The following is a 21868-nucleotide window of genomic DNA, read 5'->3' as shown; positions in this document are numbered from 1 at the left end:
CAGAGAAAACCATTTTCATTATATCAGAATGAAGACCTGTGCAGTGGATTATCTCTTGCTCTTTTGTCTGATTGTTCTTCCCTTTAGGACCTTTGCATTCTGTACCATTTTGGTGGGTCAGTCAATTAAGTGCTTGCAATACCACTCCCACCACAGGGTGACATGGGACCAGTCAGGCCAGACAGAAACCTTTTTCAGAGACTGATACGGATGCTGAGAGGGCAAGGTCTCTGCAAGGGAGATAAAACTCCAGGGCTGCTGGGGGCCAGCTTTCGGACCACGTGGGTAGAATCTGCCTGAGAATGACATCAACACGGAAGGAAGCAGAGCCAGGAGATACATAGGTGGACGGAGGGAAGGAAGGATGGACGGATGGATAGAGAGATAAATACAGAGTGCCACACCTGCTTTCCAGGTGTCAAGTGTTTGTCCAGGATTCAGTGACTGAACCAAAAGATCTAAATGAGGGAGGCGTATCCTGTAAGGAATTCTGCCCGACAAGATGGGCCCTTACTGGATGGAGACAAACTGACCTCAGCAGACTTCTCCCGGGCCGGGAAGCTCAGCTGACGTAGGCCTAGCGCTCAGGACGTGCTGAGCAGCGCCGAGTGAGGCCTGTCTCAGGAGCCCCTGAAGCCTGAGGACCACCTAGACTTGGAGATGCTGTAACTCTCATGCGTTTGTTGCTGCTGAGACTGCTTTCGGGTTGGCTCAGTTCCCAGTGTATTCATTCTTCATGTCAAGTCCCGTCACTAAAGACCATCTGTGTGTCTTATCCTTGTGACATCAAAGCGTCTAATTCAGATGACCTTTTTCTTTTCTTTATGTTTTATAAGCTTAGTGATAGTTTGGAGACGTTGCAGAGTATGGATTTGGGAGAGAGAGAGACCAGAGATGAACAGCTAGGTACATAAGAAAATAGGGAGTTATTTGAATGTGGATGGTTACTGATGGAACGCTAGTGAACACTTCTGCCACCGGAGAGAAGGGAGGACAGCTGAGGTTCTGCGTGAGGGCTAGGGTCAGGTTGACAGAGAATTGGAAGGAGACCCCAGAGGACCCAAGTTTTCCCAGTAATGAGCTGTGTGACCTCCTGCTTGGCCCCAGCGTCGATTCCATTTTCAGTGCATGGAGTCACTCGCTCTGTGGACAAGGCGAGTCCGGCATGGCCCCTGCCCTCCTGAGCCCCGTGGGGTGGGGAGGTTGGGCCTTCAGAGATAAGCCTACAGCTAAGTCTGCCTCAGGGAGAGCAGGACAGAGGTGCACGCTCTGTTTGGGGTGAATTAAGTGCTGCTGGACGCCCACGAGGGCTGGTGGGTCTGGAAGGGTTTCTCCAGCTTCCTGTGAATTTGGCAGCTTTTGCTTTTCTCTGCTTGAAGCAAGGGTTATTTCCATCTGCTTCCTGATACTGTTGAGCTAGAAGGCCCACCAGGCAGAGGTCCTGGGGCTGGAGGCTGTGAGCTGCGGTGAGTGTCCATTTGCATTCAGGCTAACAGAGCCCGTGAACGATGTACTGATGTACTGATGTACAGGGAGTTGTCATGGGGACAGGAGGGGAGGTGGGCAACCCTGGTGCCCCTTTGAGCAGGAGCTGGTCTCAGCGAGAGCACTGGAATCCTCCCTCCACTTAAGGCATTTAACATGTGTTACAGCTTCTCTCGCCCTCTCCTCTTCCGGTTCCCTTACCTCCTTATCTAGTCTTCCCAGGACTTAAAAAGAGACAAACAAACCTCAGAGGTATAGGGTTTCCTCCCCTTTCCTCCCCATGCTGGCTGGGAGCACATTTCTTAACCCTCGCTTCATACCACTCTGTGTGTGTCTGCTTCCTCTCTCTCTCTCCCTCTCTGTCTTTGATTCCCTCTATTTTCTCTTTCTCTCCCCCATTAGTCTTTGATTCTCCTTCCATCCCTCCTTCCCTATAAGTCACAAGATCTGAAAACCCAGATTATTTTCTCTCTGAAATTTGCAGACAGCAAACTAATTTGAGGCAAGAGAAATGAAATGTTTTCATGTCATTTCAATTTCTATCTTCCACTGTATCTTCTCAGACACACATTGGACAGAGTAAGAAAATGTTCGACTCTAAGTCTGTTCTGATTTTCAACCACAGGCAGCATGTATAACTTTTTTTTTCCCCTGAGGAATCCCTGACAGACAGCTTCATCCAAATTTCAGCCCATCCAAATGCTTTCCTTAAGCAAGAGTGTTAATGTTTCTCCTTAAAATCACCGTTTTTCAAAGGAGGCACAAGATGCTTCTTCAACGGACTAGACTGATGGGATAGGTTCTCTTGGTTCTGCTTTTCTAGGTGATAATCTCGCGGTTTTGTTCGAGGATGAAGAAGAAAAACCAAAACAACAGTGGGACTATAGTTCCTTTCCTCTCCAAAAGCTATTGCGACTGGGTGTCTGTCCATTAAGGCAGTCAGTTGGCTGGCTGGCTGGATTCATCCATCCATTCATCGGCTGTTTGAACAATGATTTATTTAGCGACTACGAAAGGCAGGCTCTGCGATAAAGAGAGGTCCCCAATCACATGGAGTGTCTCCTAGTCGGTGAGACAAATAATCTAATAAAAAAATGAATGAACAGGATAGTTTTAGAAGTGCCATGAAGACAGTAAAGGAAGTTGATGTGACCCCGAGTGGGGAGTGGGAGCCTAATTTAGAGGGAGGGGCAGGAAGCCTCGTTACAGAGGAAGAAACACATCCTGAAAGCCTTAGATGATAAGGAGGACCACCTACACACATGTATGTGGGTGAGTGATGCATGGTGGAGAAAAGCAGACATCCTGGGGAAAAACTTCCAAAAGGAGCTGAAATGAGTTTGACTTACATTTCTTTGCTTTAGCAAATGTCCTTCTTCTTCTTCTTTTCTTCTTCTTCCTCCCCCCTCTTATGAGGAGGTGACCCAAGCTAATAGTCACCCTCAACCTAGACCCCAAAGGCCAATTTCTGTTTTACCACACGTGGCCAGCAAGTCAGTTTCTGCTCAGGGATCATTATCTTTCTGTCTTGGTTTCTTCCCCAGCTCCAACAGCATTACAGTTCATACCTTGAGGAAGATACTGCAGCGGGTGCATCTGTCCACTGGGACAAGTGTCCCCCCAAGCTCAGGTGGACGTGATTTTCAAGATCACGGAATGGAAAGAACCCCACATGATCTGTCTTGTTGACATCTTGGAGAACTTTTTACATTTCTGTGTCTTTAATTGGCTTGAAAATATGTTGAGTGAAAAAGGCTTTTTGGTAGTGTTTTAACCAAGGTCAGAGAACCACATGTGGCTCCGAGAAGTTTATTTTGCGTCTCAAGCTGGCCAATGATTAGCCTGTCCCGAACGACTTCATCTAAGAGGCACTTAAGTAATGGAGAGTGAATAAAAAATAAAAGCAAATTACAGAGCATGGAGATAAGGGGAAAGCTGAAAAAAAAAGTAGCATTTCACCTTTCAAATTTGGCGGAGATTGTGATCAAGCTATAGATTCTGTCTGCCTGACAGATGGCTTTGAGTTCATTTTATTACTTAACTAGGTCAGTACGCTGGAGTCCTCAGTGATCAGGTGGATAGGACCAGATCAGGAAAAACTAGCCTTAAGGGCAAAATAATTTATTAGAGAGTTTCAACACACTGATAGAAGTTTCAGTCCAACAGGAAGCTCTGATTCTAAATTTGTAGGCACCTAATCATATATAACACCAAAACTGACTGTTTTCAGGAGATGTTTGACATGTTTTAAAATATGCCTCCCAGTAATTGATAGATCCAGTAAAAACATCACCAAGGACATAGGTGATTTGAACAGCACAATATTGTATTTACCTACCGAGACATAAACATACACACATATGTATATATGCACGTATGTGTTCATACATGTGTATGTATCAACTGCACCTGGCTACTGGAAATTACACATTCTTTTTAAGCACACATGGACTCATTTAAAAATTTATTTCTTAATAGTCATAAACCAAGCTTACAAATTTCAAAGTCCCTAGCCACAATACAAATGAACTAGAAATTAACAACAAAAAGATAAACTTAAAGGAAACCTCATATACTTGGAAATTAACAACAAAAAAGGACCTATGGCTCAAAGAAGAAATCATTACGGAAATTGAAAGTAGTTAAAGTTGAATGATAATGAGCACAGGAATACTAGCTATAAAAACTTGGCAAGCATGGCTAAAGTATATTTTAGAGTGACATTTGTAGCTTTAAATGCTTATGCTAGAAAAGAAGAAAGACTGACAAGAAATTAGCTATGTGTCCATTTTAGGAAGATAGAAAAAAAGAAATAACTGAATAGGTCCAAAAATAGTAGAAAAAAGAAAAGAAATAAGAGTAGAAATAAATTAAATAAAAAAGAAAACCACAAAATTATCAAGGCCAAATTTGCTTAAAATGACAAACTTCTGACAGGTCAAGAAAAAAAGAGAAGTCACAAACAGTATCAGGATGAATTAAGGTCGTAAGTACTGATGCAGCAGAGATTAAAATTTAAGGAATATGATGATCAAGTTGATGTCAAATACTTAAAAACATCCGTGAAGTTGAAAAATTCCTAGAAAAGTGTAAATTATTAAAGCCGACTGAAGAAGTAATAAACACCTGAAGGATCCTATAATTTTGAAAGAATTTGAGTCAGCACTTAAAAATCTTTCCACAAAATAAATACCAGTTCCAGAAGTTTTTATAGGTTGTTTATACTCTATTTTCAAGGAACAGATAGTTCCAGCTTTAGACAAACTCTTTTCAAAGAGTAGAAAAAGAGAGAACACTTATCACCCACAAGACTAATACAACCTTGATTCTAAAAGTAGAAGGAAAATCATGGACCAATCTGGCCGTGAATCTAGAGGCAAGAATCCTAAGTAAACTATTCGATAACTAGGGCCAGCAAGGATCAAATAGCATTTATTTCTGGAATGATTGACTTTCTATCATAAAATGTATTATGTAAATCATCATATTTATAGTTTAAAGGAGGAAAATCTTGTGATCACCATAGATTCAGATAAACACTTCACGAAATTCATCAACCATGCATGATAAAACCTTAGCAAGCTAAGTTTAGGATGGAACTTCCTTTATTTACAGCAAATAACTTTTTAGTGGAAAGCTATGAAAAGCAATGCCTTGAACATTAGGGATGAGACAAGGGCTGCGGCTGCTCTTACCCCTGCTAATCAGCGTTGCTGTGGAGTATAAGGCAGCTCAGTCAAACAAGCAAAGTGCAAGGGGTGAAAAGGAAAAAACAAAGCATCACCATTTGCAGATGATATGGTTTTTTCCATACAGAAAAAGCAACAGAATCTACAAATTATGAGAAATCACACACACACACACACACACACACACACACACAGTTGTATCCAGCTGGGATCTCTACAGGAAACTGGTAATATCTTCAATGTAGAGTTTGATGACTAGAAAGATGTAGTCAGGGTGAAGGGAAGCCAACAAAGACGGTCACCCCCAGGTAAGTAACACTGAGGCCCCTCAGTCTGTGGGGTGAGAGTGGGGCGTGGATACCACAACCTGGAGAGGGAGTTGCAGCTCTAGGCAACTTCTGAAAGTGGGACGTGAGCTTTGTTTCAGGAGAAGAGCACAGCCCTGCGGCCTGGCTGCCTGAAGGGGAGGGGGCGGGGCACAACACCCCATCTTACTCTCTTCCTGTCCTCTGCTCTCCTCGCCATTGCTTCCTATTTCCGACCTTCCTGGGAGGCTGGACGCAGGGACTCCTGGATGTAGAGTCTATGGAGTTCATCTCCTGGACGCAGGGCATGACGGGAAGGGCGGAGGGCACACTCGGGGGCCAGGAGAGGATGGCCAGCACACACCTGCCAATGCCACGTGGGCCTTTACGTAGAGACGCGTGCAACTGCATTCAACTCTAATAAGGGGGACTAAACAATGGAGAAAGAGCCATAGTCATGGTAGAAAGACATCATAAAAATGTCAATTCTCCACGATGTGATGAGAGATTGAAAGCAATTTTAATAAAAATTCCAACAGGATAGTTTTTTGCAGGACGTGATTAGCGGATTCTAAATTTTAATGGAAGAGTAAATCGAATAAGCAAGACAGTCTTGAGAAGAACCAGGCAGAACATATACTCTACAAGATATCAAGTCTTCTTATAAGGTTTTAGCAATAAAGACACGGTCTATTAGCACAATGAGACCAAAGGAATAGAATAGAGAGCCCAGAAAGAGGCCCATCAAACAGAAATCCCATAAATGGCAGGTCAGTGTGGAAATGATGAGTCATTCAAAAAGTGGTGCTGTTATCGTGTATTAATGCATATATGTGGAATCTGAAAAAATTGGTATAGACGATCTTATTTACAAAACAGAAATAGAGACACAGACGTAGAGAACAAACGTATGGATGTCAAGAGGGAAGCGGGGGGGTGGGATGAATTAGGAGATTGAGATTGACATATATACACTATTGACACTCTGTATAAAATAGATAACTAATGAGAACCTACTGTATAGCACAGGAAGCTCTACTCAGTGCTCTGTGGTGACCTAAATGAGAAGGAAATCAAAAAAAGAGGGGATATATGTATATGCATAGCTGATTCACTTTGCTGTACGGTATAAACTAACACAATATTGTAAAGTAACTGTACTCCAACAAAAACATTTTTTAAAAAGTGGTGCTGTGGTTGGTTATGCATGTGCAAAAATCATAAAAGCTGTCCTATGGTCCATATTCAAATGACAGTTCTGAAGCCAGGGGCAAGGTGGACTAGAAATCCAAAACGTGAAAGACAAAATTTTAATATACTTAGAAGAGAATATAGAAGGATATCTTTATGACTCTGGGACTAGAGCAGGATTCCTGAACAAGTACAAAGGACACAAACCATAAAGGAAAAATGGATAAATTCAACCACAATAAAATTAAGACCTCTGTCCTTCAAAAGACATCAGTGAGACAGTGGAAAAGCAAGCCATGATCTGGGATATTTCAACACATAACTGACAAAGGATTAGTATTCTGAAGGTATGTACAAACATTTACAAATTAATAAGGAAACTATAAACACTCCAATGAAAAAAGAGGCAAAAAATATGAATAGGTCAGACACAGAAGAAGTCTGGGTAACTAATGAACATGGAAAACGCTCAGCCTTGTTAGTTATTGGGACAATCGGCAATGTCCCACCCTCCAGATTGGCCCAAATTAAAAAGTCTCACCACAGCAAGCGTTGGCAGGAGCATGGAACCAAAGGAACTTTCACACACCGCTGCACCTGTGCAAGCTGGTGAAACCATTTTAAAAAACAACTTATTAGGAATTAGGTCAAGTGCATGCATATCCTGGAAAGCAATCACTCGACCACTTTTGACTTTCAGAAATGACCATGTCATGTGGTTGGATCGAAGAGATCTCCTCGAGGAACTCTTCCACTTTTTAACTGGGAGACACGTATAGGATGATTCATAGCAATGTTGCCTGTGACAACTCTGAAAAGAAAACATCCTAAACCTCCACGTCCATCGATAGCATGAGGGATGAGCATATGGGGTGTGTTAAGTAATGGAAGACTTTAGATCCATGGAAATGCTGAATCCATACTCAACACAGATCAGGTCAAACACGCAGTGTAGGCAAAAGCCAAAACAGAACAAAACAAACGAAATACTGAAGTGTGGAAGAACTTATACACAATTCAAAACCAGGCAAAACTCAGCAGTGTGTTATTCAGGGATGCCCTCACAGCTGGAAGATTTAGCAAGAAAATCAAGGAGTGATTTATATAAAACTCAGGAGTTACCTCTTAGAAGGAAGGAAGGGAAGGTGGTGGCATTCCTAGGGCATCAAGATAATCAGTCGTATTTGTTTCTTAAGCTGGGTGATGGGTATGTGGGCATTTGATGCATTTATTTTTAAAATTATCATTCTTTAAAGTGTACATATATGTTATATGTATTCTTTTGTATACTGTATACATAAAAAACAAAAAGTTAAAAAAATAGAGATTACAAGAAGAAAAAAAATGCATCTGGTCCAATTTCCTCTTCATACTGTAGCACTTGAAATGACTGTCCTTTCCATGTCTTGTTTTCTTCATGTTATATCTCCTGGTGTTTTATTATTCTTTTCATGATTTGCAAAGCATTTCTCTTTCCCAGTGCCTAGAACTGGTCTGTATCATCGTAGGCATTCAGTAAATATCTTTTATTGTTGAGTGCAGCAACAAGCTAGCCAAATGAGAAAAAGTTCAATTTCCCTAGTAATTAAAAACACTGCTATTCGAAACGATGTGAATTTTTACGTAGCAAATTGACAACATTTGAAAAAGTATCATTGGAAGAGTATGAGAAATCACATATTGTGTGTGGGAATGCAAAATGTAAGCGGTGGCTAGTTCTACAATAAGTTTGGAAAGTCCTAAAAAATGTATTCTTTGATGTAGTAGGTCTACCTATTAGAACTTATGATCATAAAACCATTAAGATGTGTGTACAAATTTCCATTTAATACAGTACTTTATGTAATTACGTAAAAGGCATATACTTGACAATCATGGTTTGTTTAAATAAGCTATGGTCCATCTATAATTTAATGGATAGTATATCACTATTAATATGGTGTAAAGTACATGATGAAATAAAAAGTTCTTGATATATTATTTAGTACAAATGAGGTTAAAGTCCTATGTAGAATATAATTCCATGTTTTAAAAATATACATATTTATGTATAGATAAAGAATAGAAAGGATATATATAGTTCCTGACCTTTAATTGGTGCTAAATAAATAAATGAGTAATAAAGAAATAAAGGAACGAATGACATACACCAGAATCCTGACACTGGTTACCTCTGTGCTAAGAGTAAGGGTGACGGCAATGTTCAACATTTTATATCATGTTTATGTATTCTTGTTGCAATAAGAAAAGTTGCAAATAATTAGAATTAAAATGGAAGACTAGTATCTCTGCATGACCATCTTGTTTCGTATCACAACCAGCACAGCATTATCACAAATGGGCTTATTAAATATCTTTGAAGTTGAGGGTCACGTTCAGATCTGCTTCTTTTCTTTTTCTTTTTTTTTTTAAAGTAATGGCATCTTATTTATTTATTTATTTATTTATTTATTTATTTATTTATTTATTATTTATTTTTGGCTGTGTTGGGTCTTCATTTCTGTGCGAGGGCTTTCTCTAGTTGTGGCAAGCGGGGGCCACTCTTCATCGCGGTGCGCGGGCCTCTCATTATCGCGGCCTCTCTTGTTGCGGAGCACAGGCTCCAGACCCGCGGGCTCAGTAATTGTGGCTCACGGGCCCAGTTGCTCCGCGGCATGTGGGATCTTCCCAGACCAGGGCTCAAACCCGTGTCTCCTGCATTGGCAGGCAGATTCTCAACCACTGTGCCACCAGGGAAGCCCCTGCTTTTTTTCTAATCTTAAATACCTGTTTATTCAATATCCTACAGGTTTGAAACCTTGAAAAGAAATGGTTATGTGTTCATACCCAGGTTCCAAAAGTGCCCACTCAAGGTTACTATTTGGCCAAAATTTAACCAGCTGGTCCCACAATGTGCTCGCTTTGTGGGAGTGCCAGCCCATGTCAGCAGAGAGGCAGTTACAGACCCAAAGATCCAGCTCTGGATTTCCACCCAAACGGCCCCTAGGACTGAGAATTTCAACACAGGACCTCCCCGCCGCCCCCAACGCTATTGGTCTCAACTAGCAATTGGGTGCATTGCTTAGAAGACTTTGTTTCAGGGTCTACTAAACTTTCTTAAATTCCCTAACCTGGATACCCATACAACAACCTGGGTAGATCTTTCCAGATCTGATTTCTATTAATGTGGCTACTGTTGTTTTCAAATACATTCATGGCAAGACGAGAAATGTATGATTCTTGTTAAGCATCATGTTATTAGAACATTTCTGTGCTGTTGGACATACAGATTCAGAAAATTTAACCAATCATTCTGGATCGCAAGGTCTGTCCTTTTCAACAATGTCCTGTGCGCACCCTTGGGTGCTGCCTTCTTTCTGGAATTTTTGAGGGTTTGATGCAGGACCAAGTGTTTCCACACCACCCACAAGCTTCATGCTCATTAGTTCCACTATAATTGGAGTCTTCCAGCAATTTACTTGGGAAGAGAAGGAAAAGACAGGGGCTCTGCAATACTCAAGATTACGGGTTGTCCTGAGCGATAGGAATTCACAAACCCAGAAGGGCACTATTGTTGTGTGGTTTGCTAACTTAGGCTGAAGGTTGGACAACTATCAAAACCTTCCGTCTTGAGAGGGTTGTGCTTGTACTAAAATATCTCAGAAAACCTGACTTTTATGATGCTTTTAGTATATCCTTTCTGGGTCTTAGAAAGAATCCCTAACCTAAAAGCCAAACTCTACTAAATGCTTGGAATCCAGTGATAAATTTAAATTGGAGCCTCACAAACCCCTTTTGGAAGAATCTATGAATTTTCAGTTATTTGCATAGGCATGGAATTATGGACACTTGGAATGGACACTTGCATGGACACTAAGGAAAAAGTAGTGCCACTGACAGCCTGTGGTAAAACACTAGCTGAAAACCACATTTGTCTTAAAGGAAATACGAAAAACATTAGCCCCAAATGGCACCGACCAGGGGCTGTGTCCACTGTGATAACTTGCTTTGGTGAGGATTGGAAGGTATGCTTGGAGTCGCTCAGGGTCCTGGAGATCCGTGATAATAATTTCCAGGAGGAAAACTGCATGGGTGTGGAGAGCGGAGAACTTTCCAGTGGGTTTTATTTAAATAAGCTAACATTTAACAGATTATCTGAGCCTAGTAAAACATGTCGAAATACAGTTCCTACGGCGTGGTCTCAGATCTTTGCAACTGTTTGGGGAATATAATTAAAGCCAGTTCATCAGACTACTGGGTGGGGCCTGCTGAGGACTCTGGATGGGGAAGGCTGACAACGTGGAAATCTACAGGCAATTAACATTAGACACCGGAAGAAGCGGTGCTGAGGAATTAACGACTGCGTTCCTCTGCTCGCAGGAGTCCTGCACAGCAAGCGGTGATGCGTTGAATAGTCCGTTTTCCTTTTCTGAATCCGGGGCTGTGTTTTGCTTCTCCTGGCTGCTGATGGTGCATCTGAAAGGTAGGAGTCCAGGTTTTGCCTGCAGGCAGATATTTGCAATCACATCTGGCTTGGCTTTGCCATGTCGTTAACCCCCCTTTTCCCTGCTACAGTTGTTTTCTTTTTATTAAATTTCCCGTCTGGATCCATGCGTCTGCATTTCCAATGTCAACAACCACTTTTTATCACAGATAATAACTTCCTTTTACAGAAGGGGCTGTATCATCCTACATGCATTTCAAATTACGTTTTATGGACAAACACTGAAATACAGTATTTGGCAGTATGCGTAATTGAGTATATTTATAGTAATCTAAATCTCAATTTTGCGAGAGCCAAGAACCAAGTTGGTTGCAGTTTTCTTAATAATCTGTTTTTTGACAGTGTTGTTGCTTCTCACCAGAACTTAATTAAGTTCACATTGGGATGTTTATGAAGGAAATTATGCGGTATGCCCAAACACGCCATACCAACAATTATCAAAACACCAGCAGTTCCTTAACACTTCAGAGTTTTCACAACCACGATCATGACATGTTCCCAGATCGGTTGTTTGCTAATAGACAGGCTAGAATAAAATTAGGAAAAAATGGCTGAGGAATGGGAAGGAAAGCCCGACTTTTGCAGTCGTCAAGGACAGGACTAAGCAAGTGCCATGGTGTCTGTCGTTTTGCCTGATTTATTATTGTCTCGTGGTGTAGACACACACTGGGCAGGGTGCCAAGTTCAGGTTCTGGGTTCTGCCGCTGACCTGCTATGGGTTATGCAAATGTGTCTGGTCCTTGTGGATCACTTGAAGAAAAATAGAGGACGGTTAGGAAGCTATTGGCCAAAATGAGGTTAAAATGAATTTCTTGTTCCTTTTGCTAAAGGTGTTGAGTGTTTATTTACTATAGAGTATATTTAATCTAGTGACTAATCCTTCATAGCCACGTAATGCTGCCTGTAACCCACAATGAAAACTGAGTGAATGATAGAGAATTAGATTCAAAACTTGAGTGACGAGTTTCTAATGTTTCCAGTTTTGAGATGTAGCCTGACGGGATGATGATGGTCACGCAGGAAAAAAGTACACAAGTATGGAAACAGAGTTGGCAGAATGGGTTGCATATTTTAATCTCAGACATATAATAATGTTTCAGGTGCAGACTTCTGTTTTCAGTGCTTTCTTGATGGTGTGCCCTTCATGGACGGAATGTCTGCACACATGACACTGGGCAGATGCAGCCTCCAGCAACAGTTTTATTAAAGAGGAAATGTAGCTTGGAAGGATTGCACTGTGGAAACAAGAATTTAAATTTCAATGGCTATTACGTTAGTTCTCAAACCTGTTTGAGTGGGATTCGTGTTTAATTTTAAAGCCCAATGATACATTTTTACTTGCCCATCCTGAATCCTGGTGCAACTCAGAATGTAATGGCTGGAGTCTTGATTTCTTTTGTTGATTGTTCTGGGTACATTTTAAGGGTGCAGTCTCGTGGCTACTGACAAGAGAGTTGTTCTGTGTATACTTTATGTCCATGCTCTTAAAGAAATGAAGCCTTAGAACAGTGATAGAATTTGGATGGGTGTTTCTTTCTTCTGTTCTATGGAACATGTAAGGCACATTCTTATCTCTGTTTAAGTTCTACCAAATTCTAGAAAATAACCTAGTTAAACAGCCTTTCTTTTTTTTTTTAAATTGGGGTATAGTTGCTTTACAATGTTGTGTTAGTTTCTGCTGTGCAATGAAGTGAATCAGCTACATGTATACATATATCCCCTCCCTTTTGGACCTCCCTCCCACCCCCATCCCACCCATCTGGGTCACCACAGAGCACCGAGCTGAGCTCCCTGTGCTATACAGCAGGTTCCCACTAGCTATCTGTTTTACACATAGTAGTGTATATATGTCAATCCCAATCTCCCAATTCATCCCACCCCCATTTCTCCACACCCCCCACCATGTCCACATGTCCGTTCTCTATGTCTGTGTCTCTATTCCTGCCCTGCAAATAGTTTCATCTGTACCATTTTTCTAGATTCCACATATATGCGTTAATATACGATATTTGTTTTTCTCTTTCTGACTTACTTCACTCTATATGACAGACTCTAGGTCCATCCACGTCTCTACAAAAGACCCAGTTTTGTTCTTTTTTATGGCTGAGTAATATTCCATTGTATATATATGCCACATCTTCTTTATTCATTCATCTGTTGATGGACATTTAGGTTGCTTCCATGTCCTGGCTATTGTAAATAGTGCTGCAATCAACACAGGGATGCATGTGTCTTTTTAAAATCTGGCACAAAAACAGAAACGTAAATCAATAGAACAGGATAGAAAGCCAAGAGATAAACCCACACATCTATGACAAAGGAGGCAAGGATATACAATGGAGAAAAGACAGCCTCTTCAATAAGTGGCACTGGGAAAACTGGGCAGCTACATGTAGAAGAATGAAATTAGAACACTCCCTAACACCATACACAAAAATAAACTCAAAATGGATTAGAGACCTACATGTAAGACTGGACACTATAAAACTCTTAGAGAAAACATGGGAAGAGTACTCTTTGACATACACCACGGCAAGATCTTTTTTGACCCACCTCCTAGAGTAATGAAAATAAAGACAAAAATAAACAAATGGGACCTAATTAAACTGAAAAGCTTTTGCACAGCAAAGAAAACTCTAAACGAGACAAAAAGACAACTCTCAGAATGGGAGAAAATATTTGGAAACGAAGCAACTGACAAGGGATTAATCTCCAAAATATACAGACAGCTCATGCAGCTCAATATCAAAAAAACAAACAACCCAATCTAAAAATGGGTGGAAGACCTAAATAGACATTTCTCCAAAGGAGACATACAGATGTCCAAGAGGCACATGAAAAGCTGCTCAACATCACTAATTGCTAGAGAAATGCAAATCAAAACTACAATGAGGTATCACCTCACACCAGTCAGAATGGCCATCATCAAAAAGTCTACAAACAATACATGCTGGAGAGGGTGTGGAGAAAAGGGGACCCTCTTGCACTGTTGGTGGGAATGTAAATGGGTGCAGCCACTATGGAGAACAGTGTGGAGGTTCCTTAAAAAACTAAAAATAGAGCCACCATATGATCCAGCAATCACACTCTTGGCATATACCCCGAGTAAACAGCCTGTCTTGAACACTCATTCTCCACAAAGTTGGGCATTGTAAAGGAGATGCAAAAGAAAAAAGGAGGCAGCCCACACCCCCTGCCTTCACGTGATTCACCACCTAGTGGGAAAAGGCAGAATAGGCATATGTGAAATACATAAGAAACACTTCCTATCTACTAAACCACATATGTGAATGTTGGGTGCTGGGTTGGAAAATCTAAGTCAATCAAGTGGATCATGATAGGAATTTGGTAGAAGCAAAGCACATAGTTGGGGATCAAAATCAAAATACTACAAGAATGATAATGAATGTAGCCTTGGAATACATCAATCACTGAACCAAAGGCTCATTCTGATGATTGGGATTACTGATGGAACTTTACTTAATCTCCCATCAGAAGCTCCAGGTTCAGTAGTGAAAGTAACAGGTGGCAGGTTGCTTCAGTGACAGTGACTTTCATGCTGGGGTGGCTCCATCTGAGCTTGGAACTTCTTTTCCCAGGACTGGGAATCATGGGGAGATTGAGTCTCTAGTCTTGGGGTGGATTTTGGGGGTGGAATAAGGATTTCCAGAGAAGAAGCTGGAATGTTGAACTATCAGCCTTAGGCTCATGTTGGTCTCCAGCTTGGAAGCCGATAGTCTTAGAAAGACAAAGTGAGGGAGAAAAGTCCCAGGGGTTGGTGGCCTGAAGGCCAGGAATAGGAGGTACGGGTCTCACTCCCTGTGGGTCCCCATGGTTATTTCTCTTAGTGGCACAGGACAATTTTCCTAAATTACAAATGAAGGTTTATGTTGATGTGATTAAATATGATTTTTCATACTCCTTGTAATGAGTAAGGAATCCAAACTGTGTCAAGATCAACTCAAATGGACACTGTGTGTTATTAATGTAACATCTTCTGCCCTCAGAGAAATGACAACGTATGTGGAGACATAAAACACATCAGAGTGAAAATTAATTTTGAGGTTTCAGGGCAACTGACCAGCTAAGTACTAAGTGAAATCAGGTGCATGGGTGGTGACATGAGATGAGATTTAGCACCACGTGCCTTTGTCCTCTGTCACTTACCTTGTGTCACACCTTTAGCAGCTACTCACCCCTCCCAGCTCCAGCCTCCTCATCTGCCCACCTCCCAGGCCTGTTGCAAAGATCAAAGGAGATGATTTATTCCATTTTGATAAAGAGTTTTGTTGAAACTCAGGTGCGTGGTTAGAGTGAAGCACTCTTGAGCCAAAGCTTTGCAGGAGAGGCAGACACTTGAAATAAAGGATTTTAGCCCCAGGTTAAGAGCCGAGAGAAGAAATGATGGACTCCGTCTGGAGGAGACCGTGTGTATGAAGACACTTTACAGAACCAGGTAGGAAATACTATGAATGCGGGGAGCTGCCAATGTGTGCTGGTTCTCTCAGATTATTTTACAAGAATAGAATGATCCTTAACATCAGCAAGAAGGTGGGAAACTCCCAGCTGGGGTAATGCCTATTTTCTGATAGGTGTTTATGAGGAATCCATGGACACATGTCATGGGGGGTAACCCCACTCTCTGGTTATTTTAGATCAGAATCTGACCTTAGCTATTTTTAACCTACGAACTAGCCTGAAGAAAGTTTTGGGGAAATCTATCCTTTTAAATTAAATGTGGCACAGCATTTGAGTTTCTTGCAGTGTGCCCTTTAGTTGAACCTAGTGCTAAAATGAAGCAATTAAGAATATAAAGGTTGAGTTTTGAATTAGAAGATCTGAAGCAAGACCTGGGTCGTAGGTACACACACGCACGCATACACGCACACAGAGTCCTTCCCAAGTTATCAACCCATTAATGGAATAGTGCCTCATGATACTACATGGGTCCTTTGGTCAATCGTTCAACACGATTTATCAGTTTAGAAGATAGGCGATCAGCTATGGGCTTGTTGATTGCCTTTGCTTTCACAGTGGTACCGTGGAGTCACTGAGAGCGTTCCCTACGGTGGATTCGAGGTTGAGTGTTACGGGGTGTTTAGCCTTAGGTTCTAGAGGCCACGTTAGAATACGGGGTGAAGGTTCTTCTGGGGGCAGCACGAGGACTGGGACAGGGGTCTGTCAGCCGGTGAGGGGACCGTGGGGCAGCCCTTGCTGACCTCTGAGGAGAAGTGAAGATCCTCTTGCTGACAGAGGGGCACGAAGTACAACGCTGATTGGGAATCTGACGCTCTTCCCGAGCTCCCCTGCTGGGCCGCGATGTGGGTGAAATCTACTCCCCACATTAATGAGAAAGTGCCAAGGGAGGCCAAGCCTGGGGAGCAGAGGAAAGAAGGGCCCGGAGATTGCGCACTTTCCTCTGATCTCCCGGTGGCTGTGGACTCATCAGCCTCATTTAATTAGTGAGGAGAAAGGGAGCCACTCTGCCAAAATAAACAGTGCTGGGCACACACGCGCTTCCTGATAAGAGCTCCCTTATCTGCGAGCACAGATTCTGGAGTCCCTTGGAGTCGCTGACGGCTCGCTGCTGGCACTTGGGGCCTTTGGGAGCCACGACCACGAAATCTGGGGCTGCTCTGTCACAGCCTGCCCGGCCGCGGCCCTGCCAGCATCTTTCTTGGTGCAAGTTCTGTTCTGTTTCTCTTCCTAAATGAAAGGATAGGGAGCTGGTCTCCTGCATCCTAGAATCAAAGTTTCTCAAATGTACCTGGGCTTAGGTGGAGTTGTACTGCCCTTTGTGTTTTCGGAACGCTGTAACCACGGCCCTGCTCTGTATAATGACTTTCCCAGTTTCCCAGATGGGGAGTTTTGACTTGAAGTTAAGAAAAGTCGAGTGAAGACAGCTCACAATTATTGTTGGTAAGAGTGAGAATTCAACCTTTACTTGCCTGTTTAATTCAAATTCCACGCAAGACTCTCCGAGCCCTTTCTCTGGGCTGTGCACCCCGCCACGTGCTGTGGGCATCAAGGAGGGCACCCGGGCCCCTGGAGAGCTCTGTCTTGAGGTGGGAGAGGCAGGAGAGACCATAGGTCGTGGCCAATGTTCCCTCCCCTCAAATATCAATATTTAAAAAAAATTCACCATAATGCTCATGATGCATTCATGTGAGATGTATTCCTAAGGATGAATGGACTTGAGAAATACCATCTTCTGATAGATTCTTAATACACTAAAAAAAAGATTTTAATGCAGATCTGTCAAGAGATGATTTTTGTTCCATAAAGTGAGTTTTAAAGTGATACTTACCAATTCATTCAAAAATTGGAAAGAGTCAATGCCTCTGGCATCCTCTGGGCCCTGGGCAGAGTTCATTGGGTTAAAATAAGAGTTATTTACTGGCTTTACTTTGTGTGTGTGTGTTTTTTTTGCTTTAATGATTAAATAATTTTTCATCCCTTGAAAGCTCCACATTGGTTGACTGTGTAGGGAAGTGTTTATCTTTTGTTGTTTCCAGGTGGTACTTCCTTCTGCCTCTGTGTGCTATCTGAGCAGTAAAAATAAGACATCGTTAGAATCAGATATGAACCCCGTGACTTGCTTGTTTATATACCTACTGTACCTTTGTTTTGTTTGAATTTCTGAAGTGAGTCAAAGCAAATATATGTACAGTCTGGAGATGGTTGTATATAAACTAAAACATCTTTGGTCACAGTTGCTGATAATATATTCCTTCAGACGAAAGCCTTAAAGAAAACTAGCTATTGATATTAATGGAAGGGATTTCTGAAAAGCTTGAGAGGAATGATTGGACTTCTGTTCTACTTCCATTTACCACTTATCCTGTAACCCGTTGCAGGGTGTGGTCCTTGCCCTGACCCAACTTAAGTGCCTGGTGGGGTCGTTTGCTATGAATAGACACCACTGTATGAAAACAGTGACTGTGCTTTGTGTTTTAACACCTAAAAGCATTTGCTTCATTAATCCATTATGTGTTGCATGCGGCATCATGAAGTAGAAATATTTGATTTCAAATGAATTGTATTCTCTGTATGTATATGAATTGAATTATTAGACAAAGTTATAGTGAGTTTATTACTATTGGGAATGATATTAGACAAAACTTTAAAAAAATTACACTAGTATTTTATCCTACTTAAAAAAAACACTTTAGGCTGGATAACACATTTCCAGATGGGTGTTTCTTGTATTTCCAGAATGGATTGTTCATATTTTAGGGACAGAATTTTTTTCTTTTTTCTTTTTGTAAATTGCATTGAAGAATATCAATAAAATGTTGTATTATTTTCTGCTGTTCAGCAAAGTGATTCAGTTATATATATATATGTATATATATGTGTATATATATAGTCTTTTTCATATTCTTTTCCATTATGGTTTATATCAGGGTATTGAATATAGTTCCCTGTGCTATGCAGTAGGACCTTATTGTTTATCCATCCTATACATAATAGTTTGCACCTGCTAATCCCAAACTCTCAATTTAGGGAGAGATTTGATCTACATTAAAAGAAAGGCCAACCACCAACTCTTCTAGAAATAATATAAACAGATTGTTGTTAGTGGTTGGCTTCAGTTATTTGTTTTATTTTTTTATTTTTAAATTTTTAAAATTGAAGTAGAGTTGTACAATATAGTGATTCACAATTTTTAAAGGTTATACTCAATTTTTAGTTATTATGAACTATGTGCTACATTCCTTGTGTTGTACAATATATCCTTGTAGCTTATTTTAAACATAATAGTTTGTACCTCTTAATCCCCTACCCCCATATTGCCCCTCCACCCCCCACCTGGTAACACTAGTTTATTCTCTATATCTATGAGTCTGCTTCTCTTTTGTTGTATTCACTGGTTTGTTGTATTTTTTAGGTTCCACTTATAGGTGATATCATACAGTACTGGTCTTTCTCTGTCTGACTTATTTCACTTAGCATAATGCCCTCCAAGTCCATCCATGTTGCTACAAATGGCAAAATTTCATTCTTATTTATGGCTGAGTAGTATTCCATTGTATATATATATATATACACCACATCTTCTTTATCAGTTCATCTGTTGATGGACATTTTTTTTTAACATCTTTATTGGAGTATAATTGCTTTACAATGGTGTGTTAGTTTCTGCTTTATAACAAAGTGAATCAGTTATACATATACATATGTTCCCATATCTCTTCCCTTGTTGATGGACACTTATGTTGCTTCCATACCTTGGCGATTATAAATAGTGCTGCTGTGAACACTGGGGTGCATATATCTTTTTGATTTAGTATTTTTGTTTTTTTCGGATATATACACAGGAGAGGAATTGCTGGGACATACGGTAGTTCTCTGTTTCCTGTGGAATTGGGTGGCTCTTTATGTGAGGAAGGAGGTCAAGGTGACTGAGTGAGCATGATTGAATGGGGTGGGAGGGTGGAGCCTTGGAAGGATTATTACCCGTGCGTGAAAACGCTAGACGAGACCAGAGTTGTGTTAGACAGGGTGCCAAGAGCCAGGAGCTGCTGTTGCTGAAAAAGGCGGGGAACCGTGAGGAGCAGGGGTGATGCACGATGACATGATTTAAGGTAGAAGGGAAGGAGAAGGATGCGGAAGTAGGAAGAGGTTTGACAAGGACCCCTCCATCACCTCCAGGTCTGGTGTGTGATAACTTCGAATGAAAAACAGCCACCACGTGAGGGGGAGACAGAGCAGCGTCCTCAGGGAAGTGTCAGTCTTTGTCAGAACAAAAAGGAGAAAAGAGTATTTGGGGATTAGATTGGGGATATAGGGAACTTTGCTGTGAATGGTCCACGAATTCCAGGAGGCGCAGTGGAAGGGTTTCAGGAGTTGGGAATAGATGGGAGAGCCTTGTGGTCATTGGAATGTTGGGAGGAGGGTGGGGTGACCTGGGAGACAGAAAGAAAGGGCAGGGGTACAAAGCATTTAGCCTGGGGGCTGCAACATCATGAGCTCTCAATAAATGTTCGCTTTTAATCGTTTTGTCAGGGAACGATGAATTATTGGGAAAAAGGATGTATCAGAAAAGGATCAATAACAATGCTTCTAACTTACAATCCAGACATTCAATCAGTGTTATCAAAAACTGTGTTAGCTCAAAGGATTAGATAAAACTACCTTCTGATCTAATTGGAGAGAGCTCCTAAAAGAGCCGGGAGCTATAAATCTCAGGCAATATTGGTCTTTCCAATAATGCTTTATATACTGACTTGCAAAAACAACGTTAGAACATTTAAAATACTCACATTTCCCATCAGAGTAAAGGAAAATGGTTTTATTTTTGCATTTCCCCTTGAGTGAATGTGATTTATTTCGTTTATAAACTCACCACTTTACAAGGTTTTTGAGGAATATCAAGCAGACACGACACAGTTATAATTCTTGGCTTCTAACAGCATCTTCCTTTTGTATGGTGAACTACGTCTTACTGTAGTTAATGTTGTGAGGAGTAGAATATCTCTCCAGAAATCTTTTCATATCCTAGACTCAGTGCCTCTGGGCTCAGAATCTGATCTGGCATATTTTACTACTTGAGTAAACATTTAACCTCAAAATAAATAGGCGAAATCTTTTAGATTTAAAAAATGGATTGAAAGATATTCTGGAGGGGATTAAGCCTGTCTTTATTCAGTAAAATTTCTGACAGTTTCAAATCCCTCTGACACTGAGGTATTCTCTTTCCCCAGTCATGATTTCAGATTGCACAGCTAGTGTTTCACAGAAGAGGACGCCTGTCAGGTACACAGCTCAGGGATGCAAAGGGTACTGTCCTAGGTACAGGAGTAGCACCTCTCTCTGGAGGGGCACCTCACACTTCATCTCACCTGAATTCTCTGCAGCAGGGGTCCCCAACCCCCGGGCTGCAGACTGGTATCTGTTAAGAACCAGGCCGCACAGCAGGAGGTGAGTGGCAGGAGAGTGAGCGAAGCTTCATCTGCTGCCCCCCATCGCTCCCCATTGCCCCCCATCGCTCCCCATTGCTCCCCATCGCTCCCCGGTACCGCCTGAACCATATGCCCCAACCCCCGTCTGTGGAAAAATTGTCTTCCACAAAGATGGTCCCTGGTGCCAAAAAGGTTGGGGACCGCTGCCTGAAGCTGGGCATGGGGCACCACTTCTTCCTTCTCGGCTTTTGTGACGTCTCGATTCTACTCTTATTTCTTAATCTTCCATCTTCGTTTCCTTCGCTGGGCTTCTTCTTTGTAGCCCTGAAATTCTTAATTAACCCATTTAGTCATTGTTATGGGCTGAACTGTGTCCCCCACCAATTTCATACCTTGAAGTCCTAACCCCCAGTGCCTCAAAATGTGACTGGATTTGGAGATGGGGTGTTTAAGGAGGGCAGTTAAGTTGAAATGAGGCCATTAGGGTGGGCTTAATCCAATAGGACAGGTGTCCTTACAGGAAAAGGAGAAGAGGACATGACACACCCAGAAGGCAGACCGTGTGAGGACACAGAGAGAAGACGGCGTCTACAAGCCTAGGAGAGGGGCCTCCGAGAAAGCAAGCTTGCCAACACCCCGGTCACAGACTTCCAGCCTCCAGAGCTGTGAGAAAGTAAGTCTGTGTTGTTTAAGCCCCTAGTCTGTGGTACTTTGTGATGGCAGGTCTAGCGAACGAAAACGGTCATTCATCTGATAAATATTTTTAAGGCCCTGACAAAAAGACATGGTTCATTGACAGAATAAAGGTGT

General features: G+C 41.7%; 1 protein-coding gene across 2 annotated transcripts in view; it reads left to right on the top strand.

The window, feature by feature from the left end:
* LOC309626301 (uncharacterized protein) overlaps nucleotides 1-21868 on the top strand; it is a 194308-nt gene that overhangs the window by 9387 nt on the left and 163053 nt on the right. The window contains exons 1-2 of one of the 2 annotated variants that reach the window (XR_014243086.1): nucleotides 20871-20912; nucleotides 21579-21731. The gene's annotated coding sequence lies outside the window, so the exon portion shown is untranslated. Of the gene's footprint in view, nucleotides 1-11029; nucleotides 11133-20870; nucleotides 20913-21578; nucleotides 21732-21868 lie in introns of those variants that run through there. The other variant, XR_014243085.1, reaches the window with a different exon arrangement.

Source organism: Balaenoptera borealis (assembly GCF_965194805.1).
Source record: "Balaenoptera borealis genome assembly, chromosome: 3".
NCBI lineage: Eukaryota > Metazoa > Chordata > Mammalia > Artiodactyla > Balaenopteridae > Balaenoptera > Balaenoptera borealis.
Note: the sequence above shows the minus strand (reverse complement) of the source record. Positions and strands in the feature narration are given on the sequence as shown.